The sequence below is a fragment of the Dermacentor andersoni genome, chromosome 4 (assembly GCF_023375885.2).
Source record: "Dermacentor andersoni chromosome 4, qqDerAnde1_hic_scaffold, whole genome shotgun sequence".
Lineage (NCBI taxonomy): Eukaryota > Metazoa > Arthropoda > Arachnida > Ixodida > Ixodidae > Dermacentor > Dermacentor andersoni.
In genome coordinates this window covers 120,190,910-120,218,798 of record NC_092817.1, presented here as the reverse complement: position 1 = coordinate 120,218,798, position 27,889 = coordinate 120,190,910, and the positions used below count along the sequence as shown (strand labels likewise).

The following is a 27,889-nucleotide window of genomic DNA, read 5'->3' as shown; positions in this document are numbered from 1 at the left end:
TTTCTTTCTTTCTTTCTTTCTTTCTTTCTTTCTTTCTTTCTTTCTTTCTTTCTTTCTTTCTTTCTTTCTTTCTTTCTTTCATTCTTTCGTTCTTTTTTTCTTTCTTTCTTTTCTATAATTATTCGTTGCTTTCTCTTTTGGCGTTTCATTTTCGATCATTTTGCTGGCTGAATTGTGTTTCGTGCTTTTTATGTGGCTGCTTATGGGCTGGCAGCTATTGGTCATGGCCACTAAAGCGACTCGGTCAATAGCTTTCCTAGAGTTTGTTGATATCATTCGGCTGAAAGGAAAGTGACGGCGGTCTCGAACGGCCTTCAGAGCGGCATTCTATAGGCTCCGTGCTGCGTACACGAGAGTATATTTGGCAAGGGGGTTCACGAAAGCATTGCCTGGAAATTGAAAGCGCTTATTAGCAAAAATATGCCCTTTAGGGTCTTTCGAAACGACTGCCGAGTACTGCGGGAAATATTTTTATCAAAGAAAATATAATCAGGATGCATAAGATGATGATACACATTCTAAATACGTATAGACTGAGTCCCGCCACGAACAACAGTGAGCCTTTCGACACTATCTTGAAAGCTTAAGCCTAATACGTGGTAAAGAACCCCGCCAGTCCCTCTGTCCACTGTAACGCTCTCGCTGTTCTTTCCCTGGGAAAGGCGGAAGGACCTTGAAGTGGCGTTCAAACGGCTTCGAGCGCAGCCGATAAGGCAACGACCAGGACAGGAAAGGCCCCAGCTGTGGCGCAATATACAGCATCCGTAGCTGTGTCGTTGATCGAAATAATAATAGGCTAAAAAGGGTTGCGAACACGTAGGAGAACGATCTCATTTTCTGTCACGTAGGCTACCCGAGGACGAGACCTGCGACTCCCGCGCGGCGACCTTCAGGCTCGACCGGGTGAGCCAACCGTCGACTTCACCCGGAAAGCAGGCGCTCGCAGATGACTCGCTGGACAACTCATAGATCATCAAACGGGCCGGCAGGTAAGCAACTCCTGTACGCTAGGCATACACGTCGATCCAGGCACGTGCGTGTGCGTGCGTGCGCGTGTGTTGGTACTCGGCACAGCTGTGAGTGGCGTGAGCTGTCGCCACGCAGCGAATTATCCGTTTCTCGAGATTCCCGTGCCCGTCTACGAGAAACTTTGAGCGGAATCTATCGAACTGTCGCTGCTTAAGTTTGCTTTGAACGACAAATATAAGTTGCGTTAAAGCAGCCATATAAGCTTATCTCCAGCACGTGCCGGAGAAAAAGAGACTTAGAAGGCGATTAAACCTCTACTTGACGTTGATGAAAGAAAATGTATTGCTGAGCTAGTTTCGGGTGTGAGTAGCGTGTATGAACCATATATAGTTCATTATGAGAGGCCCGAAGAGGCTCAAACGACAGCTTTAGCGTCTTCGACGGGAGGCGCAACTTCTCAATGAGAGCGCCTCAAAAGACTAGCTGTCACGAGCAAAAAAAAAAAAAAAAAAATCCAGAATGTTTTCATACCACTGGTACCAATACCACCGGTACCGCACGGTGGTACTACCCCGATAGCGCCCGTGCCGCTTACGGTACAGTTGTAACACCGGTGGGCTAAATAGAAATAAAAATATAAAAATAAAAGAATACATTAAATGACTCTGCAATATATATGAAAAGAAAACTGAAAAAGTGCAATACATTTCACAACCACTGAGAGTTTTAAAAACCATGATCTACATAATAATAACCCCACGTAATGTTGCAAATATCTATATAATATGCACAGCACAGAGTGAGTGCTTGCCCAGCGACAAGCATCAGTAATGTCTACTCACGCTGAAATAGTTGAGTTCAAAACAAAGGCGCATAGAAATCAGTAATGCAGGAAAGTTACCATGACATAAAATTCACACCAAGAAGAATATCACCTCAAAGCACCTAACGTGTTAATTACATGAGAAAGACATCATGACGTTGCCGCGTCAAACTGACCATTATATGTTAGCGAGTTCTCATTTCAATGCAGAATGCAAAGCGTTAATACATCGACTCAAGCTTAGAACTGCCGCACGCAAAAGCTGACATGAGATGCTGTTCCCGCAGTGATGGTGTGTTGATGGCGTGTGTGTGTGTGTTGAAATCGCTCCGCGGCGTACAGACCTTCAATGCGAGGGCGGGCTGACAAGTTACGGTGGAAGAAGCTGCCCCATTTGTACCAACGATGGAAACGGAGGCTTCTCGACATTCCGGCTGAAGATAGTTCCGACAGTGACATATACCAATATACGCCACGAGGAAGCAAGTTGGCATGTCGAATGACAGCACCTTGTACTCCGCTTGGGAGGATTACAGCTTTGACGACAGCGACCACGCGACTTCGGCGAGGAAAACAAAAAGGGTGAAAAGAAGGAATCTCCATGCCTTCCTCCTATCCTTGCTTGGCTATACGACTACTGCAACGCGGGATGCCCGCACAGATTCCGATCTCTTCTTGCCCGAGACGACCACCGACAACATGAATGGCCTCAGCCGACAAGCCATATCCAAACACCTCGAGGCTCTTGCCCCCCTTGCGATCTCGGATGTGTGGATGTACGCCAGAAAAAAGGTAATGGCGATTGACGACACGGTCTGAATCTCACTGGACGAATTAACGGTGAATTCGGCAAATCGCACCGGTGCGCACCGGGCTGCGATGACTGGATGAAACGGCACACCGGGGCCCCTCTGGTGCGTCTTGCCGGATTCGCAGAGAGCGAAATCAAGGCACAGAGGTACATTAATGGCCACTATAATGCACTGAAGGGCCTCAATATAGCTGCAGGCGCAGCAAACAGACCAGAAAAGTGTCAAGGAATTCTCAAGACGAAGAGAAAGGAACAGGAATGCTACCTTCATCTGTGCCTTACTGATACTTTCTTTTTCTGCTTATCTTCTTGCTTGGTGACGTTCCAGTACATAATACCATGTACAGCCTAGGCCACCAACCGCTCCTCTGTATTCCTTTTCGGCACATCGTTTCGCTTTTTATCCTAAAGTTACTCAGCTGCGTTGGATAATCTCCTTTTTTGACATCATTCATGTACACATGCTCCGCTGTACCATTCGGTACTAGCACGCGCTTTCTGCGGTGAAGTGAGACTATGTTCTTTTAGTACAAATCGTATTGCCATGGGACTGGGAGCCATTTGGGCCTACTGAAAGTATATGTAGAGTGGTACCGTAATTGGTAAAAGCATCGAGCGCGTAATGCGAAGACGTGGGTCGGTATCCAACCTGCGACCAGTTGTGTTTTTCACTCACTTTCATTTCCATTTACTTATCATTTCCTTATTTAGATTAATAACCACAGATGATTCCTCTATGCTGTCTTTGGCGTCATTGTTTGTTGACTTCTTATGAATAATAAAAATCGGGCCACACGTTTTCCTTTCTTCTCGTTCATTACATGACAAGGGTCTCGAATCCGGCTCCTTTGATGTCTTCAGGTAGCATGTGTTGGCTTATTGACCATTTGTATTCGCCCAGAAAGTTCACGTATATGTAACGCCTGCGCCAGAAAGGATGTTCCCTATGCGCCGCCAAGGCCGGGAGTGGTTCCGCTGGTTAACACTCCCAATGTTAGTTATACTAGATAAACATAAATACTCCAGGAAATGGACCGCATAACAGCTCCGCGATGGATCACTTGGTAAGAGCATCGCCTGCGTAATGCCAAGACGCGAGTTCGTTTCCCACCGGCTCGATGTGCAGCTGGCGGTGGTCTGCTCCGGACCACCGCGAGTTGCACTTCACTCCTTGAAGAGGCAGAACGTGCGTCGAGTGAGCTTCCGAACAACACTTGGCAATCTGGTGAACATGATTTAAATCACAGATCGATGACGTCCAAGAGGTGCGACGTCGTGTTTACGCATTTATGTCGCATTCACCGCTGGATCGCCACTGAACTCTCATTTCGTTAGACGTTATATGGACACTCGAGACATGTTCGCGCCACTATATTCTAGTCCACCATAATGCCACCTTCGCCGCCACCGTCGTGCTGTCACTGTATAGACGCGCATACGCGTCCCTTGCGCGGTACAAGGTCTCCAGAGGCGCGCAGTGCGTTATACGCACGCTCGCGGCGTGTTCACACCGCCGCCGTGGACGTGGTCGTGCTGTCCCAATGACGGCGCGTATGCGGCTCGCGCGCGGTATGGTTAGAGGGTCTCCGGAGACGCGGGTTGAATCTGGCTGCAGAAATGACGAAGAAGTGGACGCACCGTCAACGCTACCGCTCAGAAGCCGCAGTGTCGGATCGAGGGCAGCGTTCTGCCTTCTGCTGCAAGCATGAGCGTTGCGGGCAAGCTAGCGTTCCTGGTTAACTGCTGCCTGCGTGCGTTCTCCGATTTCGACAGTAAAAGTCAAACTAATGTGATCTAACATTTAATTGGACCCTCACTGACGCCGCCGGCTTTCCTTCTGTGTCGCCTCATCTACCATCGAGGTGCGACGCCTCCAACGCCACTGTCGGCGCTCATAAAACCAGCGTTCTGAGACGCCTGGCAGCTGCCGGGGCGCTGTTCCTTCTATACAGAAGTGGCCTTTCGTGCTGCGTCGCGCCAACATATCGCACCCGAACACCTAGGACGCCGTCCGAGGAGCTCGAGCGGAACGATAAACCGTGTAATCTCGGTCATTGCATCGGCCTTCGGGTGATATTGCCATATTTTTTTCGAGGAACGATAGTATTGCTTTTCTCGTTTCGTTTTATTGCCTCTCTGTTAAAGTTACTCACTGCAAAAGGTGAAACGGGCTGGCTGACAGTCCGTGGGCTAATATTCTACGTAAGGGACCAAGAAAGTGGCCGGAGGCATGGCGCCGCCAAAGCGCAATTTGTAATTTGCCACACGCGTAATGCGCGGGACGTGAGTTCGGTTCCCATCTGCGGCAAGTTATCTTTTTCTCCATCTCATTTACCTTTACCTGGTTATTTCTGCATTGTAATTAAATGTGACCATTAACTTCTCCTCTGCTTTCTGTGGCTCTATATTTTGCCACTTGGTATGGTCGAGACTAACCAAATATTGAGCCTTTCGGATACGCTTATAGGGTACACGACCTACTGTCTTCGATTGTGAACGGGCTGACAACAGAAAACCGCAAGTCTTAAAAACGTATCGTGCGCCGTGTTTCTTTTAATTATCTCTTTCGGGGAACAACTGCTCTAACGTTAGATTACACCTTATAGGTTCTCTAAGATGTCGTAAAATCTGTGATGTTAGATTGACAGCGTCGCGGCTAGACAGGAAGATTCCAGATTCTAGACAGGAAAGTTCGACCTTTAAGTTCTCCGCATAGAATAAAATCTTTTTATTTGATAAAAGGCAGATGATGTTTTTAAAAAGTCATCTAGTAGCCTAGTGTCCACTTAAGGGTAAGTACAATGTTAACGATTTTAAATTGTAGCGAATGGTCATTACACCACGGGTCATACAACTGTAAGAGGGTGCAGTACTCTTTCATTAGCTTATCTTCCCGCATTTCCCTGCATGCGAGAGCAGCGGCATAGAAAAAGAAAGTGTGCGGAGATATTGAGGGGCCGAGCAGGGAAGACGACTCAGATTCAAACACCACAATTAAGAGCCGCAGCTGCGCCTTTCTTCGATTCCACTTTTTGCTCGGTGGCCCGTTAGTTACCCTCCGCTGTAAACGCAGCCTGTCATTAGTCGCAGAAAAAGTGCTCAATTATTAGCAGCTGAGTAACTTTCAGATCAAATGATTGGGAGTTCCACGAGGGTAGACTGAACGCAAGAATAAAACCGAAAGCTAGGGCTCTACTCGCGAACCTCTCTGAACAGTCAGTTACTCCGTTTATTGCATTGCGGAGCACGAGGTATGGCGTCCTTGCACCGTTCACCTCTCCTTTTCCCTCTCCTCGTTCCGTGTCCTTGATGTCCTTACGTCCAGATCTACTGAATTCCCAGCCATTATGCGGTCGCTCATGTAGAAACTCCTTCATTAACGCGTCGAGTGACCTGATTAGCTGCATCGACTTCTGGCCCTTCGAAGCAGCCCACAAATAAGTCGATAGCAGAATAACAGCCGCTCGAGATCTTGAGCCACTTGAGTAACCGACAACAGTTTATCAACGTCCCTCTCTAGGAAAGCTTTATAACCCTCCCTGTTCAGGTAAAATGCTTACGTGTGGGAACTAATAGGCAAGAGAAAATCACTTAAAAGAATTTCAGAACCAGCAAACGCGTCGATGAAACAACAAAAAAGAAAAAGAACAAAATTGTGATAGGTGATGTATTGAGAGAAGCGCACTGCAGCTTTTATTAGTAGCAAACTTTTTATCTATTTTCTTCTTTTTTTCCATTGAAAACCGCCCCCCCCCCCCTCCTCCCCCGTGTTGCATAGCGACTCCCCGTGCGGCGTTCTGGAGTGATAAGAGGTCCGGGACCTACTTATCATTTCTCTTTTTGTTTTCTTGTTTTTTTTTCTCCTATTCCATTGATCCACATTATCTAACTTGTTGTTATTTGCACTACTGCCAATTGCTCAGACATCGTTGCAAGTGCAAGAAATAGGACGACCATCCAGTCGAGGGAAAGAGTTCTTCATTGAAAAGCTGAAAGGTTTGCCGGCGTAAACGTACCCACCTACATATGCTACTTAGTAAAGGGAGAGGAGAAGGGAGAAAAATGCACTAGAAAGAAGGCCGAAGAAAGCGAAAGAACAAAACAAAAATAAAATAACTTTATATCTTCATTTCGCTCTTGAGCCCTACTTGTCCAAATACATGAGTCATCTTGATTTTCATCATGTTCATCATCTTGAGTCATCTGGCTGTTCAAACAATGTAATACTCATTCTGCATTGGAAACGTCCGGCTCTTTTAATAGCTGCATGAACGTGATTATAAATAAAGTGTAGCTTTGACACCATATTGACCGCGCAATGTGTCTGCATAGGAATCATAGGAATCGGCACCTTTTATACCAAGTCACATTTTGTTTGCAAGTTTCAAGACTGCATGTGTGCGTGTGTGTGTGCGCAGCTCTAGAATAGCCCTTAAATTTCTGTGATGCTCAGTAGTATTACGCACGAAATTCTGCAAGTACGGCAACGCACCGGCAACGGCGCGTCACGCTTCTCGTCTCGAAGGTCAACGCGCGAGCTTTCCGCCAGCGCCACAAGATGGCGTGACGTGTCCAGAAAGAAAGGCTAGAGAGGAGCCCGATTGCCGTATGATGCGTTTCTCAGCGTTCGCACGCACTGGTGTGCCATGTATTTCGTATGCCACCCCAGGTTTCGCTGCGGCGGCGCTAGATGGCGCCGAGTGTACTTAGGGAAGCACGAAAGAGGAGTCCCGCTGTAGTACGCGTCTCGGCCTGCGTGTGTGTGGTGTTTCGATGGCATCAACAGTCCCCGTGAGATTGGTTCTGCCGAATTTTTTTACGTTCGATGTTCTGGATCACATAGTTCTTGGTAAGGCTTGATTTTTGTCTCCCCATGTTTTGATTTTTTTCTTGTGGTTGCACGAATCTCATCAACTCTCACGGCTTGCTATAGCCTCTACAAAATACAAGGAATCAGCGTATTCGCTAGTGTGACGCCAATCAAGGATCAAAGTCAATCAAAAAAATTTCTATGAACCGTCGACGTCAGGTGTCTACTACTGGCTATTCGTACCTCAGTGGCTACATCCACTTGATGGAAGCAATACGTGTATGCAATGCTATTCATAAAACGTCGAATAAGGTTATTGCTCTCTAACCGTTATCAGTGCCAAGGCCGTAACTGAGCAGCCGATGAGCACATTGGTCGTAGTACGGCGGCTTTTCTCCGTTACACCGATTCCATTCTGTTTTTATTTTCTTGACTTGGTTAATGGCAACTGTTTATTTCAGAGTAGTAGAAAAATGGGCTGTTAGGACGAATGACACATTAAACTGACGCTCAACCACAATTCATCGCAGCAGTAGTTACAGTAGATCTTCGTTGTCGTAGCTGCAGAGGGATTTATTCTTCGCATACACGTAAATTCTAGTTCCGACAGGATCATAATGACGTGTATTGGGGAAAATATCTTATAAGCAATAACATTGATTTAGTAAAGAATGAATGGTTAATAAAAGACCCCACCTAATTTCTCAATAAGAACTGCAGAACAGCACGAACAAAAGGGCACAGGACAAGAAGAAACCTAAAAATACTAATAATATCTTTATCGTTGTTTTGACACAAGGTAACTTCGATGGCACACTGTATGCCGAAGTCAGTTGCATTGGAACGAATACTGCGAAGACGCCAAAATTCACACAGTGCCAATAGAACTAATTGCATTTGAGGAAATTACTGGTTCAAGTCATCTCCTTTATAATATATTATGGCTCCGAGTAGGGCTGCCTGACAGCATAGTCAAAAAAAGACAAAAGAAGAACGAAAAACCTTTAAATATGAATATCAATGTAAACACTCATCGCGCAGGAAGCCCAGTAATGCTCTGTAGTGACAATGATCTTTATTCAACATGCTTAAGTCATCATGCCGATCCCGGCGGAGGCCTGAACATTTGAACAAGTGCTCCTGGATGTGTCGTAATCCTGGGCAGTCGCCCACAACAGATGGCACACGTCGGTGCCTTGTGCCAAGGTCGTTCAGCTGGGGACGGCGTCGTCGTCCTTAACGAAGCCCTTTAACTTGCAGGTGACATCAGGAGTGAGGGCTACTCCGGTGCCTAACCTCCTCAGTAAAACTTCCTCCACCCTTGTGAGTTTTCGGGGGAGGGAGCGAACACATTCTGGGATAAGCGTCATATATTTGAAAGGAAAAGAGCTAGTGTGTTTCTTCGGAGGAAATCTTTCTGGGCAAGGAAAGTTGTAAACGAGTTTGGCACAAGAATCTCCAGTGGATGCATGGTCTTCGTGTTGTCGTGTGCCTTGCTATCAGCCATGGCATTGAAAAGGTCAGAGCTGTGCCCTTGTAGCCAGTGTAGGTGTGTGTTGAAAGGTGACTTATTGTGAAGCTCGTGTATTTACTGACAGAGTAGTGTAGCTATAGTGATTCGCCTCAGCTGTTTAGTGGCGCCTAAGGAATCGGCGCTTATGTGTACTTGGGTAATGTGCGATAACGTCCGGTCGTGCATGGCTGAGAGTAGAGTAGAGCCAGAGACACCAATCGTATATTTCTTACTTCCTTGTTGTGGCAAATGACTCGGCTATTGCCTTTGTTTTTGTTGGCTTCCACTGGAATTATTAGAATGTCAAATGAAGGCCACACTTGTTCAGTTTCACCGCCAGAATGCAACAGCCTTAATGTCAGTCATACGTCACAAGTTTGACTGTAGGTTTGTCCATTTTGACGGTTTGTATGCCATGAATTTCTCCAACTTGCCAAAGTGAGTCACCCGGCTCTTTTAAATGAGACACAATGTTTCTGTTCTAAAAGAAGAAATGTTAGCCTCGACGACAGATACTCCATCATATCGTGGTCGTCACGAAGTATTCGTGGAGGAATGCCGAGCCCTCACGCCAATCGTCCTTACGTGTGTTCTCTGACCCACTCAAGCTTTTTAACTCAAAGTAACAGCGACGAGTGTAGTGTAACAGAACGACGATGTTGCTACCCCCCCCCCCCCCGCACACACACCCAAACTTACTGATTACGGCTATTTGTGTTTCTTCGTTAAAAAAAAAAACTTCTTCGCTGATGTGTATCCGTCTCTTAAAACTGGTCCACTAAAGATAGCCTAGATGTATCTGATGTATTAGTTATGCCTTATCAGTTGTCTTTGATGTATCATTTGACGGCCAAGTTGCTGATTTCGAGCGCGTTCGTGGTTCGCTGGTCTTAGAAACGACTCCCACGCAGTCTGCATTGCAACATCACGGCATCAGCTTTCACCCCCATGCACGGCTGTAAAACTTCTAGCTTACCTTCCACGTGGGAGCAGCATCGCCCGACGCTGCAAACAATTAGGTATTACTGGTTAAATAGGCGTCGTTCGCTGACGTCCGAAGACGGATGTTGAGCTACTCTTGAGAGATTCGCTGTAAAACGACATTGCGCCTACAGCTGCCCTTTTTCGTCACATATGATGTTCAGGAGATGTTGGGGCCTCTATTTGGCACCGGTTACTTAATTTTGCATAGAAATACATATAATGAAAGGTGCAGGCATGAAAAAAATCAAGTAAACATGTGTCCAAGCTTCAAAGTGAAGGTGACAATTTATTCCTTTTTGACGAAAAGAGGGCGCCCAGACAAAAGGCAAGGGCCTGAAACGGTCCTGGTCACGCGTGACTAGGACCTTGTCAAGCCGACTTCAAGTCAAGTATTTTAAACAGGTCGAGCGCACAGTTATCTGAAAGTCATGATGCATAATAAGTGGAACACATGCAACCTTAAAATCGAGTCGCATAACCACAAAAAATCAAGGCACAGAAGAAAACACGATATAGGTTCCCTGGAAGCCACATGAAGTCAGGCTTAATATGTAACACAGTTGGGTCAAATAAAACACATATGGTGAGCTTACAAAGACGATAACTAGTCTACTAAACATTTTCCAGGAATATCGCTCGCTTCCAGAACGTCTGGACCACCATTGACGCTCGCCTTTGGAATGAATATCTTGGCCATGTTCTTACTCAGATTTCGTTTTGGCATCGAATTTTAAGGTCCGGATTGTTCACAATTGCGCTCGTTGCTCTTACTTGCTTAATTTGTAACAAAATGATGTGAAGTAGTTGTATTTGTATGTGCCTCTCTTGACATCCACAATACACCCTTCAGTAGCTAATACAAATAAATATAGAAGACCATGCTTTCAAGTATACTACAGTATCCGGAAGCCATGGTGTTACGTCATAGCCGCCATGTTCTCAATATAACTTACAAGGAGGGGTGGCGGCGAAGACAACTGGGCATTCTCTTTAACAAGTCAGACAAGTATCAGTGCTAAATTCAACAATCCGGACTACAAATTTAGATGTTACATGCTAATTAATAATATTATTATACTTATTATTAGATATGAAAACAAACACACGGAGGAAACAGGGAGGGAGCAAGCTGACAACTGCCACCGAGAGGGGCACAACGCCTGCCGACTCTGTCGGGAGGAGGGAATAAAAAGAGAAGAGGGGAAGACAATGGGAAACAAAGAAGTAGGAAAGAAAATACGAAATAAACAAACAACAGAGACACGTACAAAAGAAAGTATGAACACGGTAGAAATGTCTATAAACGAGATGCCAAATCAGTTTTCTGCATGAAAGTTAGCAAGGCTCTATGGGCCTGGTCGCGTTGAGTAGCACTCCCTTTCGGAAACAGGGAATCGTCAATGGTCATACGCTTGAGTCCAATCAGTCCATTGTCCTTATTGGCAGTGCACGTTGTTTGACGAATGCGGGACACTCCAATATAAGCCACAGGACGTACACGGCGGAATGCTAAAGTTGAGCAAGAACAAAGCAGTGCTAAGCGCATTTTTTTTTTTAAAAGTTGCTACTGAAAAAAACTGAAGTCTTTCTACTTCTCTTTCGTGTTCTTCATACGTGTGCACCCCCCTCTCACTTTTCTCTTTCTTTTTCATTTTGCTTTGCCTACCCTCTCCACCAGGGTAGGATAGCAAACCACCCGCAATATTTTGTTTCCTTTTCTTCTTTCTCTCTCTTAAGTATGGCTTTATTATACCATGTGCGAAGTAATCTGTCATGCTACCGGTGCTAACATATGGGGCAGAAACACGGAGGCATACAAAGCGAAGCTCTAGAACAAGTTAAAGACCGCGCAAAGAGCGATGGAACGAAAAATGTTAGGAGTAGAATTAAGAGACAGGAAGAGAGCGGTGTGGATCAGAGAGCCAACAAGGATAGCCGATATTCTAGTTGACATTGGGGAAAATACGTTGAGCTGGGCTGGCCGTGTAATGCGTAGGATAGGTAACTGTAGAATAGAGAGCTCAACTTGTGACATCGCAACCATTTAGCCGAGTCCCGGTTGGTATAACAAAAAAAAGAAAAAAAAAAGGGAAGAGTATTAGGTTTCCATTCTACTTATTTTCAAACAAATATTTTTCTTGTAGCCGCTTACGAACGCTTGACCAATGTATCGACGCAGCCGGTGAAATGTCAGCCTCCCATCCATAGCGCCAAACCCCTTCTACCTTTGCCTTTTTGTTGCTCTTCGTTTACTTCTTTTTTCATCGATGCGATCGTGGGCGTGCTGTATCCCGCACAAGGAAACTTCCAATAAGTTTCCTTGTCTTTCCTTATTCGACGACATACGTAGTGAGGTGACGGAAATGGTGAGATAGTGGGGAATGTTCCAATTCTGGAGAGCATTCAAGACGAGTCTACCCTGACTGCTAAGATGAAAGTTTCGTTAGACACGCGCGCGGCTTGACGCAACCGGGTAACCAGGACACCTACCTGCCGAGTTTCCGAGCATTCTGCTTAGCCGCCACCTTTCTTGGACAGCAAAGTAGCTTCCATCAGTTTTGACTTCGATGCTGTTTTCGTGAAGGTATCTTTCTTGCCTGCTTCATCGGTATTGAAACTAGACTTAAAACGATCGCTGTCTGCTGAGCAGTCTATTTAGCAGCCTATGGCGCATATCGCAACACAGCCATAATACAAGGTTGAAACGCTGGGAAAGTTCATCGACGGTAATTTGTGGCCCGTAGGACGATGATACTGTGAAAGAAAATGACCCTCGGTTAGTAGCTAATGGAATCTTCAATCGCCAGGATATGCGAAATGCTCTGGGGAAATATATGAGCTTCGACCACATTGGTCTCCATGCATTACACAAAGATTCCAGTGCAGGCGCGTTTTAGCATTCTGTATGCATCGGAGAGCGGTCGCCACCTCATTCTTTTGCATTACAACGTCATAGACACGGAGCCACCGTGGTGGATGGTTGGAAGGAGGAGGAGGAAAGAACTTTATTGTGTGGCCTGAGAGTTGGTGGGCAGGGCCAAAGGCCCCGCCTAGGTGACGGCCAGGAGTTCTTGGGTCCTGGCGGCATCCTCGGCCCGCTGGACGGCCCATAGTTGATCTTCGAGGGTTGGAAGGTGCAAATTATTTTATCTGTAAACAGGCTAGTTCCAGAAACACATCATGCTCAAACACGTAGTCCAGTTCCGTATGCCGCAAGGGCCGCTTCGATCGGTATGGTATACCTGGATTTCCTGCAAGGTTATTGAAAGGACGGGACAGGAAGTGAGCTCGCTCCGGATGGATATAAGGAAAGCAGAGGGGTACTTAATAAAGCTTTTGGGAATGTTTGTGAGGGGGTTTAGATCCATAAGATATACCTCCGCTGCGCCCTCGTAGCGGTTACCCCGACAACGCTTATACTGCTGCGTTTCTTATGATCGCTGGTACAAATGGGGCTGCCGTTGAAATATCTTCTTTTTTTTTTTTTAACCGAGGGTTTCTTGGCCTTTTCCCTTTACTTTGTGGGTGCTCGCTGCTGGCTGCTGCGTTATCGCACAATAAGGCCGTCCGCACATAGTGCCAACTGGAACCGCATTTAGTGCCAACGGAGACGGCCATGGGGTGGTAGGTGACGTACGTAAGCGCTGACATGAAGTGGGCGAGATGAATCGCACTGCTAGTGCCTCCGTCGCTCTCTTTTATTTCTTTTCATACCTTAACATCCTGTCCTTGCGTGGGGTAGCGAACCGAACACCCGTTTGTTTGTCCTCCCTACATTTCTTTTCTCTCCTCCTTCTAGTCCTCTAGCACTAACAGGCCCTCGTTATCGTGCCGTCATCTTCAATTCGTCATCGTCATATTGTCGACTTCATCCCATTTCCCTGTGTTCATTACTGTGCCGTCGTCATCCTTCAGTCATCTTCACTCTGACCTCGTTATTCATCCTCTTCAATCCATCATGGTCTACATTCCCCCATTTTCATCATTCCATCGTCATCATTCGGTCGTCGTCGTCATAATTTCGTCATCATCGGGCAGTCGTCATTTCGTCACTCCATTGCTATAATGCCGTTGTCGTCGTTTCGTTGTCATTGCATCGCGGGACGTCGTCGTGGTCGTTCCATCATCGTAATTAAGTCGTTATTGTTCCAGCGTCGTCACTCAATTCTAGTCATATTGTCGTCGCCATTCCACTGTCATCTTTCCTTAGCCGTCATAAGTGGGACCTACATATTCGAGCGCCACAAGCTTGCGCGTAGGTTGAGCGAAGCGTTTCCCGGTGAAATTCTGTCGAACTTGTCCGCGTGCTGCACAGACCGTTTGCATCAGTTAGAAGTGGCTCTACAGGCTCCGATACCCCACGATGCCATACGAAGCCATGCGAGTGCAGGCTGAGTGCCATCTCAGCGCAGTCGAATGTCGGAACCGCAGAAAAAAGGGAAAGGCTAACTCTATTCATTGTATAGGATAAGGTGTCGCACATATGTAGCGAAGTGTGGCGTGGCACACCTGAAAAATTATTCTTCTACAATGTGCGATGTCGGCATATCCCGAAGCACCAATAAGGAAAAGCGCGAATTCGTATGTTGTGCCGACAATGTCGTTAGCAAATAAATGGTTGTCCACCAAACATGAATGAATATTTTACAGATTAGGCTACTCAGTCTTGAAAAAAAGTTGTTTAGCGCCAATAAAAATCCGATGTGAACAGTTCCGAGCATAAGTTAGCTAGAACGATTGAGCATCCTCTCGTACACTTCTGATATCGCCACACTTCCGTGCTTCTTTGCCATGGTTTCGCGTACGGTAATGAGCCTTTTGTTAACAGAAGGAGACGAGCACCCATGCAGGACCCGTAAGTACGCATTGTCGCAGTCGACCGTGATTATGCGTACGTGTACGTGTAGACTGAGAACGTCTCCCGTAAAAACAAATTTACTCAAGTTGTGGCAAGTCCAGGAATTGTCAACGTGTTGTTCAATTTCGTTCTATGTACGTAATGCCTAACCAGATATCCTTAAACGACTGAAGTTTTAAGTGCGAAACAGCAAGGCGCTTTGGGTCATCGTGAAATGGGTTCTGGTTTCCTTTTTTTTTTTTTTTTTGCTCGTCTAGTCATCCGCTAGTGGTGGCGCTGTAACGTGTTCAAAGATTACAGTGTCTATGCAGCGAGGCTCTAAATAGCTTATACTTGCAAATTGTAGCTGAACAAGAGCTTCATTCCTCGCAAATCAAAGCTTCCCTTAAACCCATTCCCACAATGCGTAGGACCCACGCAATTTCTTGTAAAATTGTAGCCATACTGCTATTATTTTGTGGATTATATATTGTGAGGGGCAGCACAGGGTGAACGTCCCTTTAGTTTAACCGAAACTGGACTCAAACAGATAGCCGGCTTTCCACGTAATGCGATGCCCGTGCTATGAGGCAGGAGCACCAGACGAGGAAGACATAACAGGGCGCGGATGAGCGCCATGTTGTGTTCACTTCGTCTCGTGTTCCTGTCTCCCTAGCACTTGCACCACGTGATGTCAAACAAGCAAGCCCAGCGAAATGAGCTGCAGCCGGTTTCTGGCAATTGCCTATGGTCAGTTTCAGCATTGTTTGAGTTGCGCTTCTGTCCGCTCGTATTTTACGCACTCAGGTGGCTGCAGAGAACTGCGCCGATATCACTTTTTGTAGACAATGTCTTCCTTGAAGATTTACCGCCACTTTTCTGTATCGGGTATGTCTGTTTCTGACGTTTGTTTCTAGAATCTGTTGTGGGCGGTTCCCGAAGATTGTGCAGTCTAAAAATCTGACAGAGCTGATAATGGTGACTGATGATCATGATGATGAACCATATAATTTATTTATTCTGAGAGCTGCGCTGGGGATCATAATAATGACGATGATGGTAATGATGATTATCGTTATTAGTAATATTATTATGATTGCGATGATGACGACGACGACGATGGTGATGATAACTGCGGGCAAAATGTTGGAATACGATTCCACCTATAAATGATGTCCATCAAACGTTGTCGCTCCGGCGCGGCTCTCGTAGTGAATCATACGGTTCATGCTCCCCATTTTCACTCAACAATTCACCCAGGAACATATTGTCTTTCATTAAGTTCAACTATACGTTGAATCGCCTCCCATCATTTTTAACGAGTGCGCCTCCAGGAGAAGCGAGCGACGCGTAGTTAGCTTCGCTGCAAAACAACTAAGAAGCCTAGCGTACGCATACTCACGCTCTGCTCAGTCGGCTCTGTAGTGAAACGACGGCAGCGCTCTGCTTTCCGCCGCCGGCATGAGCGTTGTGCATACAACCAGTAGCTCAAGCTCGAGCTGACCTGCTGTATGCGCATTCTTAGGATACACCGGTCTGAGCAGAGCGGACGGCAAACGCTCCGCTAAAATGTCAAATGTCTGTGGGACGCTGCGCGATCCATTTGTCGCGGCTGCCGACCGAGGTAGTTTTATTTAAAACGCCTGAAATACTTTCCCCATTTGTAAAAGGAGAGCCTTGCAATAGGCGAGTTAAAAATTGGTACTCAAACCTGCGGTTACCGCAGCGCCAGTATTCTCACGTTTTCAACAGAATATGGTATCTAAGTGCTGTCATGTCAGTCTTCAAAACGGTGTGAACATGGGTGAGTCGGTATAGCGCATAGTAAAGTTCCAAAAGCAGGTTACAGACGGGACATAGGCAACGAAAGAGGTATAAACTCTGTTTCCGATTCTAAAGTCCCTATTGCAAACGTAGGTCGCGCAACCGCCATGTTCATACAAATTCGAGTGCAAACTTATCAGCCATCAACAAAATAAAATAATTGCGGCATATCGTGGTGTGGAATAGCACCTGACCACTCGTGGAGAGTAAGTATACGTCGAAACGTATCATATTTTCACGGCGAGCTTAATTACTTTGTTCTTACGTGATTCGAGTTTATGGTGACGCAAATATTTGGCGCTATCCGGGCGGAAGGAAACACATTGCTTAGGTTCAAATGTGTGCGAAACTGCTGGACCTTCTTCGTTCTCACGTACCATATGTCAGCATTGACAACTTTTGTCGAACGGTTTAAGCACCCAGTCTCCCTCTGCATAACGGGTCCCACCACGGCCGTGCTGATCCATGCGCATTGTTTCGCACATGATCCGCGGTGTTGGGAGCAGACAACCTTGTGACAACCTCGCTCGTGCCTCTTGTCCTATGGCTGCGCATGCATAGCGAAGCTGTATAGCGGCAGGCAGCAACTCTGTTTCTGATTCCAAAGTCCTCATTGCAAGCTTTTGGCCCCGAAGCCACCATATAAATTCGAGTGAAAGCTCCTTGGTTGGAGGCCGCCCTTCCTTCTCCTCGAAGGTCGCGCGGCATTCGGTCCCTTACGCTGCAGTCGAGACGGGTTGAGCTCGCGCGTACGCCCATTTGAGGATTTATACACCGATAGCTCTAGATGCCCCGACGACCTAGATTGACCCACGTCCTCCACCCTAGCCAACGGCGGTCCTCGTGCATGCATTCTGCGCATGCCACTGTTTTGAGACGTACAAGGTTACGCGTTCGAATTGCGCTTTCTTATAGGTAGTCCGCCATATCTCCAAGGCGTGTCGAACACATCTTCATTGACATTGTAAATACAATACATCCAGTGCCTGCATACGTGATGGGTTTGTACACACAGTTTTGTCTTATAAGACACCTTCCTATACAAAGCGAGCAAGATTTCCACAGTCGGCGGTAACAGTTAACGGAGCGTGGGTCTGATGAAAAAATAGGTGTTATGGCGCAGTTGCTAAACTAAAAAATTAATTTTGGAGCTTTACTCGCCAAGAGAAAGGAGGAAGGAAAGGCAGGGAGGTCAACCAGACCTTGTCCAGTTTGCTACGCTACTCGTGAGGAAGGGGATGGGGGAGTGAAAGAGAGAGAGATGTGAGTCTTGATCGCATAATGCAAATAACGGGTAAGGTGTGCAGACATGCACAGATGAGTTTTGTGTCTTCTTTCTTTTTTTCGCTTCAATGCTTCCTTCAGTTGATAGTGGGCGTCCGTGTTGTCTGCTTCTCTTGTGTCCGTGCCAGCACGCCTTACCCCTTCTTTGCATTATGAATCCTTACCAACTAGCTCAGCTTTCTGTCGTTCTAATTTTGATCGCTCTCTCACATACAATACAGCCAGTCGCAGCATGTCTAAAGTCGGGAACTCGAGTCTGTCGCCCTCAGGTACGGTAGAAGAGCTCGAACGGCTTAGCTGGTCCGATGAGCTGTGAGGCGAGACTCCCAAGAACTTTGCTTCTCGCAAAAAACCACGGTATGTTTATGAGGCACACCGTAATGCTGCACTCCGGATTAATTTTGTCCACCTGAAGGGTCTTTTTTTTTTTTTTGTACGTGCACCTTGTGCCCGATACGCGAGCGTTATCGCCCGGGACGAAATGTTGCCCCAACGGATGAAAATCGAACCCAATACCTCGCGCTTAGCAGCGCACCGCCATAGCCGCTAAGCCACCGTGGTGGGTCCGTGTAGTTCTTGCCTGCAGAGAGTGCAACAGTACGACGCTGCGTTGTCTGCTTCTGCTCTTCCAGCTTGTAAATAAAAATTCGGGGCTGCGTGGCCATGTACGCCAAGGAAATATTCACGTTCTTTCGAGATCGCTGTGCCCCGCTAACTTTTGACACCAACCGCGCAAATATTGTTGTCTCGGGTGATGCCTTATTGGACAGAGAAAGAGTGTCGACACGGTGCTTTTTTTTTTCGAAGTTCACATTTCTATTTACTCGGAGTCTCACGCTTGGGAGTTTTCCGCCGCAAGCGCTTTTCAAGCCGTCCGCGGCGATGCGCGCCCTGGAGGGGAAGCGAGAATATATGTATGGCGCCGCCGTTCCTCATACTTCTTTATACAGCCAGCACCTGGACACACATATACATACACACACGAACACGTTCACTCTCGGTCGCCGTACATACGCCGCCATTTTTCTTTCTTTTCCTTTCCTCTTGGCCGCTCGACAAGGTAGCGCGAGGGACCCGATTGCCTTGCACGTCGCGCGGAGACGACGGACCAATCGCGTGGCACCGGTAGTGGCCTACGGGAACTTACGTAAGCACGACCACTCTCACCGGCTTGTTTGTCGGCTGCTGCCGCCGCCGGTGCGAAAGTGGTGGAGCGCTTTCCTTTTTTTTATCGCTTTCGCGGCGGCGGCAGCGGGTGCTGCGATCATCCCTCCGGATTGAACCGAAATCCCTCCCCGCATCGCCAAAGAAGCGCGGCTCGGCGACCATCGACATTTGCGGCCACGTGAGCAAACAACAATGCTTCTTCGTGTTTTTTTTTTCGCCCTGCCTCATTCGCCGCGAGAGCTTTTTGATTTTTGTGAGAGCATATGCTTTCGGTTAAGAATGCACTCCGCGTCAACGGATCGACGCCGGCAATTTTCAATTCTACATAATGTAGCGCCAGGCGCGCGGGTTTTCCGTTGTTCTGTATAAGATAGGCTGGGAAAGACCGGTGTAGGTGCGACGCTTTAATTTCGTTTGCGCGTTGTCGAATTTTGTTGGCACAGTTTTCGGCGAGATATTACGTGATCTAAAGAGACCACAACGCTCTGCAGAGTGATAGTGACAACGTTCGAAAACTGTGCGGTCGAGCTGTGAGTCGACATTGTCCGAAGTGTTGTGACTTGCAACACGTACGAAATTTCCTTTAAATGTATGCTCGGTCGGATTGCTAGGCTACATTTGTTGCAAGCCAGTGATGTTACGCAACCATCGCGCTTAATGGCAGAGTAAATTATGGGGTGGCCACAGGTGTCACTTTGTCTATCTCGAAAGAAGGAAGTGAAAGTGGACTCGACTGGCGCTCTCATTGGGCTGATCATATCGGACCGACGAGCATTGATGGAGCAAGACATAGGTTTGTTTAGTTCGACTCATTGCACGCGCTCTTTTATACGGAGTCAACGTAATCTGATTGGGTGGAACCCGGTAAACCATAACTCGCCCCTTTGTGCGGTCAGTTCGAGGAAGCACTCGCCTGGCGCACCAATTCCAAACTAATGGAGTCGCAAACTTCGTTCGGTCTTTCTAAGAGCAAATATTACCTTAATTACTTATCAAGTTCCATTCGGTGTAATAAACAACGCCGCTCGATTTTGGTATGAGTGAGCTCATCGGGATATTCGTCAGCGATAGTCAACAAAATGGCCCTGAAGGCAGCTGGTTATATGTTCAGTAGGAAAGGTAAAAAAGTGTGCCGAGGTCTGATGAAAGTTTACCTGACTTGCTATTTTACCACTTATTTGGCTACCTTTCTGTATTCCGTCTACAACTTGCCTATTAACAAGATCCGACACTATGCTATTTAGTGTGCGATGCTTTTTTTAAGGTTTGTGGTGGCCTTAAAGAAAGATTTGTGACCTCGTGAGCCGGGCATGCATTTCGAATCCAACGTTGGTCGGATTTCTCTTAGGCGTCTTGCAACGAAGCGTGAAACGCGATCAGATCAGTTTTCAGCAGCTCTCCTTCAGTGTGTTCCTGCTAAAATCTGCTTGCGAAGCTGTGCGCTCTCACCGAGAAGGAAGAAATGCCGTTGTGCGGCCATTGATGCGCTCAAACTAATCAATGTAATCTAATCATGAAGTTACGTACAGGACGCTATAAACATATAGGGGTGCATGCATTAGATGAAAGTATGGTTGGTCTTCCTTGCGGTAGCATACAAAAGAGGACGCACGTTCCCTTAACACAAAACAGGGCAGACGCAGGGATCTAGAGACCTGGTCGCGTATTGTAAATAAATCTCTTACGTTAGAATGGTTCATAAAACAAAATTCCAGCCGATTCTGATGCTGGACATACTATATTAGCGAAGGGGGTAAAGAACACTAACGAACGATATTTTAGAATTCAGTCCCTGGTGGCATCTGCGAATGTCAGCCAAGCGAATGTCAAACACTATACAATAGTTGCCGACAGAGCCGTAGTGAGAAGTGTTATATGTTAATACGAAGAGGCCAACCTCACACGAGCTGGTTGATCGACATCAAGCTGAGAAAAGCTATGATCTCACCCCTTCGAGTGATAGGGAAAAAGAAACCTCGCAGAATATTTACCGCATATTTAGCAGACATTCACAACAACAGCACTACAGACACGTAGAGAAATTCCACGAGAAATCAAGAAATGTTTTGTATCGTGTAGCAGTCTGCGGGTTTTCCCGATGAGAGTGAACAGTGAAAAAGACAAATATTGTTACTCTTGCCTAGATGGGGACCATAGAATATTGTAATGTGAAACGTATAAACGCGCTCGCTTGTATTTTGACCTCACTGGTCCTCAAGGAAAACCTCATAAGTTTACAGACACCTTTGGCGGAAGCCACAACTTTTTGTTTATGTAACTTAAACTATAACCAGAGTAGTGTAGCAAGGGCGACTTTTCATTAGATTTAATTACAGCCCACAATGCACGAAGGCGATATTGTCGAAAGATTTGATGCGGGCCAAATTGTCCCCGTTTTCCTGTGATATGTCAGATACACCTTCATGTTATTCTCTGATACCTTATCCTCTTCGTACATTAGCTACAGGCACTGTTTTGCGGTGTACGTGACTTGCCACCGATGCTCTGTTACTAATGCAGTAAGCGGAGAGAAAGAGAGAGAGATACTTTTTTTCTCTTTTCCCCGCTGACGTCGGTGACAATCCTGTGTGTGCATGTTTCTAGGAACAAGAAGAAGCGCTACAAAAACCTATGTGGTAAACACAAATATGACTCGCAGTCATACTCATTCTTTGCAGATGTGAGCAACCGTCTCGTCGTTTTCCCTGCCAGGAATAATTGCAGGAAACTTCCAAGAGCCTCCCGGCTCCAGGGGAGGTCAATCAGAACAGCGTTTACACGTCTTCTGCGAAAAAAACGCCCTCGCGCTCGTGTTGAAGTTCCACCGAAGTGTTGCGTTTTCTTTTTTAGTTTAGAATGGTATAATTTGCGGAAAGAGGGGTGTACAATCGGGATGCCCTAATGGCTGCCTTTTGCACGCCGACGTGTATTATTGCCTTCTGTAGTTGAACGATTAGCTAAGACTTCTCGGTTGGTTGAAAAAACAAATTTGAGATCTACAATGCATCAATTTTCTCTACGGAGAATTGGCCTTTCAGCTTTCGTGTCATGTTTACGCTCGAAGGTAATCACGAGGGCATTGTTAGCCTTTTATATCTCATTAGAAAGCTAAACACCCAGAATATAACAAACATTTCCAGGCTAATGGGGCTGTATTTCTGTACAGGAAGTGAATGTATGACTTACTGTTTGTATAATATGTAAAATGTAGTAGTGATGGTGGTTGGTGTGGTGGTGGTGGTGAAGCAGCACGCGGGGTGTAGTCTGACCTGCTTAGGAGGCAGCTCTTTCGCATGAGCATCTCATACGTACTTAGCAAATATGTGCCACTATAGACATTGACCAACTCCGTGCCTTAAACAAAAAAAAAAAGACAATCAACAGGCGTGTAACTGCCTTCTTGGTTACTGCGAGCCCTTCAGGGAACATTACGTCCGCGTACCTCAGTGTGTAAGACTTTTCTTTTGCAGACCGTCGCCTTAGTTTGGCCGATATCGTTTTCTGTGTTGCGCTGAATGCAAGTCGTGCAGGCGCTTCGGTAGTGAAAGGGAAGATGGTTCTTGGACAGCATGAAAAGAGGAGGGTGTTCTCACGAGCGTGCAGGACAGTTAGTTTTCCCGAAACGTACCTGGGAGGTGGTGCGCAAGCGAGTGTCGCGCATTCTACTTCACCTCTGTGTGTGATGCCGACTTGATGGATCTATAGTGGCGCATATTTTTGTGTCATGAAAGGAGATGGTCGGGCACAACGATTTCTAGTCAAGACTGCCAGGCTATAGAGCACCAACCTGTACGAACTCCATTACCCTCACCACCAGCCCCAATGCCTGAATTAATGTATGCTTTAAAGTTTCTTTTTCCTGAATGCTCCCGCCATCCTGGGTGAATCAACGATAATGGTGTTCTGCTATTGAACACAAGGTCATGGGACCGATCCGTGGCCTTGAAGGTCATATTCCGGCGGCCGCGAAACGGGAATGCGCTTGAGTACTCAGACGTGGGTGAAGGTGAAAGAACGCACGGGCGCCAAATTGTTGTCTAGCCTTCTCTTCTTGATTGTCATGCTACCGGTGCAATATTTTTATCATTCGCATGAAAGCGCGGATGTTGTTCAACATTCCAAGTCGTTTCGCATGTCACGAACGCTGATTCGTATTCGTTGCTTCGTTTTAACTCTCTTGCGCATTCACGTTACACGAAACAGAAATAAGTAGGCTGATGATGACGAGACAGCAAAATTAATTTCCTCGTGTATATGTAACTTAACCTACCGCGATACCGAAAATACCACAGTTAATGCGCTAATAGGTTTGGTGGGCCATGAAAACACACAAAAGTAAAAAATTCCGTACCAACACGGCATGACATCACATATTTTCGCCTGGCGCAGCTAAAAGTAAGGATGGATTACGTTGCATTCTAAATAAGCCAAACGCTGAACTTAGCAACGCTGAAGCACAGTGGCTCAAATTATGAAAAATAAAAATAAAGGGAAACTTTAAATTTGTTACGTCACGCTGGCCTACCCGAACTTTGGTTTGGGCGCGAAATTAAAGAAAGATAGAACCTCGACCTTCGTTTTCTTTCCTCATAATTAATATACTACCGCGAAATTAACAAAGCAAGAGTTTTTAAAGAATAATTTATCTATACAAACAGAGTTGGCGTTTCTGTGCAGGGTCTCTTTAGCCTAAAAGAAAGCTTAATAGTTGTCGGTCATCTCTCTTGTCTATTACATCCGAAGTAATATCAATATACTTGAACTGCCTCAATAGCCACGCCATACTATAGTTGGCTTTGATTCTTCAGACAAGCCTTCGACAGTCCAAGCTGTTTGTTTTCGTATCACTTATATAGGAAGCTGCGCTCCCCGTATCATAGCTCCCATTCAAAACGATGTTAGAATTCCTGTCAAGACAATTATCCGGACTCAAAATAATTGGCAACTTTCCCGCGTAAGTAATCCTCGCGTCGCAGCAAAATCGTGTGCCCCGGAGAAAGCTACCCGGTTGTACAAGCAAAGGAAGTAATCCCCTTCTCCATGCGATAAGAACATAAGCACTGTGTTTAACGTGACAGCGTTGAGGGCCCCGGTCGCAGACAATCCGGTGTCGGCGTTGGCGTCTGGCGTGTAGCATCGGACGTTGTTCCTTCAAAAATTATTTTCGGACCACCCATACCCAGGCTCTCCATGTGGCACAAGGAAGTTACTGAACTAATCGTATTTCTCAAGCTAAACTACGTACAAAAATCGTAAAGTACGACTTACACACATCGTCGGATTGTAATTCGAATATACGAGAAAATATTCTGTAACGCGACAACTCAAAGAAATCCCTTTTTTCCAGCGTTTCTACCGTACTTAGACCGGCTGCGGCGCCCGCCATTTGCGCGCGCCGGTGCGTGTATATCTCGGAGTCCATGGAGCGGCGCGCCCGTTTCCTTGAAAAACTTCCAGATGGCGCTCGCCTCCACCGTATCGCGGCCCACACAAGAGGCCGTGCATAGCGTTCGCCGCGAACGTAGATACGCTGCAGTTATCGGGAAGTGTAAGAAGTAGTCAGGGATCTTTGAATGTTATCGCGTTCCACTCTTAAAGGCCAAGCTTAGGCATCCTCCAAATTTTTTCTTTGAAGGTGAGCATGCTGCACGAAGAATTTGCTGGTGTCAATTAATGACGTCCAGCACTCCACCACTTTAAATCTAACAACGACAACAACGACGACGACGACGACGACGAAATTATTTAAGAAGTAAGTGATCGGGATGAAGAGCGTTCTTGGCAGTTGGTTGGCACATCGCCTCGTCATCAATATGGAGTTGCGCTTGTAATCACATGTCGATAGGTAGTTAAATACAGGACTCGGTGTCAATTTCATGCGTCGTTCTCGTCTTTCATCGCAGACAACAGACTGCCTATCAACTTCCGCCTCTAGTTGTCGTTCCTGTCTGTTACATGGTAACCTAGGTGTTTTCATGGCATCCAATCAATCATTGCAAATAAAAATAAAAATAAATATAGAGAGAGATGAAGAGTGATCGTGCGCGCCGAAACCTAGTCACGAACTCAATTTCCAAAAATACGTGGGTTGTCTTTTCTTTTTGTTTTCTGCCTCTGTATTTAACCGGAAATGGCGAAATGTATTTTCACAAAGCTCATTAAAGGCAGAAAGCGTGCAAAGGGAAGTAAGGGAGGCTAACCAGATGAATATCCGGTTTACTACCTTGCGAAAGGCGAATTGTTGAGACCACAAGATAGACAAATGGATGGATGGATGGATGGATGGATGGATGGATGGACGGACGGACGGACGGACGGACGGACGGACGGACGGACGGACGGACGGACGGACGGACGGACGGACGGACGGACGGACGGACGGACGGATGGACGGATGGATGGATGGACGGATGGATGGACGGATGGATGGATGGATGGATGGATGGATGGATGGATGGATGGATGGATGGATGGATGGATGGACGGAACGGTGGAATCTTGGGAAATATGTATTAACATTGTGTATACAGATCCTGCCCACTGCCCAGTTCACGTGCTGGTTGCGGATAGCGCCGAGTCTCGTAAAGTCTTAGATTCAATGATTCCAGGATCAAAATTGCGTAGTGTTTACATAAAGCTAGAGCTGAGGGGGGGGGGGAGGGGGTTTATGGCGCTGATGATGACATTCGAATACTAAAATAAAGCCACTGTTCTTGATATGGCGTTATCGCGTCTCTCACTGTTATCATATTTCTTTTTCTGTTTTAGTTGGTGCACTGCCGCTGCTATTTCGTGATCACCAGTTGATAGCTAAATAAGCTATTAATAGCGAGCTCTAACAATAGCATACGCAAGTGGTTTCACACACTCGAAAACCCAGACTACTTTGCAGGCTTTGCGTTCTTTCGCACACCTGGCTGACAGCGTGCCCTAACTATGGGTCCCTAATTTCTAAAGCTCTTTAATGTAAGCGCATAAGAAGTGCAAATCTAGTGCGAATAAACTTACCTAATTTGAGCAGTCAATCTTTCTCATTCGGTGATCGAGGCCTAACCTTTAGCCATCAGTAAACTTCCTATTCTTGCTCATTCTTTTGCACGCGCCCCTTCTCTTGTGATATCTACGATGAGATAGTAATGAAAGTTAAACTAATAAGTGTTCTCGCAAAACGGAGACGTAGATAAACAAGCGAACAATTGATAACATTCTGCAGAAGGACTTGTTGGGCGGGTCCGTGTTTGCTTACCGACATAATGTAGCGCGAAAGCACAATTGCAAAAAAAAAAGATACACAGATACACGTGACAGGCGCTGTGATGTGTCTCTGTGTCTCTTCTTTGTAATTGCGCCTTCGTGCTACATTATGCCGGTAAATTGATAAGACGGTCCGCAATACGAAAAAAGAAACTGTAGACTTACGTGTTGTTCGACTTCTTCTCTTGGTCCTTCGTTTATTTTTTGGCTAGGCTAAACAGCATGTGCCAATATTTTCCCCAATTAATGCGATTTCACAATGAAGCGCTAAAAGGTATGTTGTTTCGCGCAAGCGCTCTTTCATGCCGCCCAAGACAGCTTTTCTTCTGTTTTTTCTTTATTTAACCCGACGAAGAGCTAAGGCTTTTCCTTCTTGGCGGACGGTCAAGTTGTTAACTATTCGGTAGCGCAAAAAAAAAAAAGGAGAACGCCGTGCCCAGCGTTTCCAAGAAGCCCCCGGGCTCTGACGCAAACATTGCGCCACAGATCAGTGACACGCCATCGCTCGAATACCTAGGAGGCCGCCTGAAGTCCGCTCTAAGTGGCTCTCTTACTCTCTTATGCGCGGTCCCCTGGGACGCGCGAAGTGGCTGGCATCGCGCGGAGGGCAACGGGAATCCCTTCGTCGCTGGCATTGCGTGGTATGCACGCAAAATTTATACGATAGCACTTCGCCAGCTTTAAAGGGACGCCGGAGAGGAAATGTTTTCTAGCTTCGTTAGTGTAATTATCTGTCTACAAGGCACCCCCCCCCCCCTCCAAAAAAAAAAGCCACTCTGACCGCCAGAAGAAGCTCGGTAAGCCAGTAAAGGCACAAAAATGAAAGACGGGTGGGATGGTGACACCGCCTTGAAGTTTCCGCGCCAACTCACCGTGCCATTCATAAATTTTAACGCCGTCGCGTCGGGCTTCATCAAATATGTTACCGTTAAAAAGGTACTGCAATGGAAGCGAAAATAACCAAAGACTGAGTTTAGGAAGTTTCGAGAACTTTTACTGAACCACAATGATCCAAATGCTAAAATACACTCCGAATTATTGGTGGCGTTGCGATGGACGCCATGACGCTGGGGTTTCGGCGTAACGTTCGAGAAATGAAACTTTAACCTTCGTTTTATCTTTCAATCATCAACTTATCACCGCGAACTCAACGAACGTAGTTCAAGAGTAATTAATTTAATCTGATGTAACGTTTTCTTTTTTTTTAATTCCCTTTGCTTGCAAGAGACCTTCAGTGTTTCCCTGGTTTACCTGGGGTAAAGGATCGTCTGAGCGACGTAGGGGTTAAGGTGCAGTGCGCAGCCGCTTCAGTTTATGTGTTGTAAACTTGTTTGTGCCCCTTAAGAAACGTGACTTCCTTACTCGGAGCAGCTTGAATCGACCGGTTTTATTTCCTGAGCGGCTACATACAGTAAGCAAAAGTGAGCTTCTCTCAGCTTTCTATTAGTCTTGCAATGTGCCGCGCAATAAAGCTTAGAGGGATATGTTATGATTAGAAAGGGCTGCGCAGTGTCGCATACGTCGATCACTCTCTTTTAGCTAGCAACTTTCGGTCAGTGGAGTAGATTAGCATAAGAATTCTTCTGAGAAATCTCCGTAACCTTGGGCAGCTA

General features: G+C 46.4%; 1 protein-coding gene across 3 annotated transcripts in view; it reads left to right on the top strand.

Annotated features, from left to right (window-relative positions):
- The window catches only part of LOC126537545 (DNA damage-regulated autophagy modulator protein 1-like), a 106,544-nt gene that overhangs the window by 26,998 nt on the left and 51,657 nt on the right, over positions 1 to 27,889 (top strand). For all 3 annotated transcript variants that reach the window (XM_055074351.2, XM_050184646.3, XM_055074352.2), the window contains exon 2: positions 849 to 989. The gene's annotated coding sequence lies outside the window, so the exon portion shown is untranslated. The remainder of the gene's footprint in view (positions 1 to 848; positions 990 to 27,889) is intronic.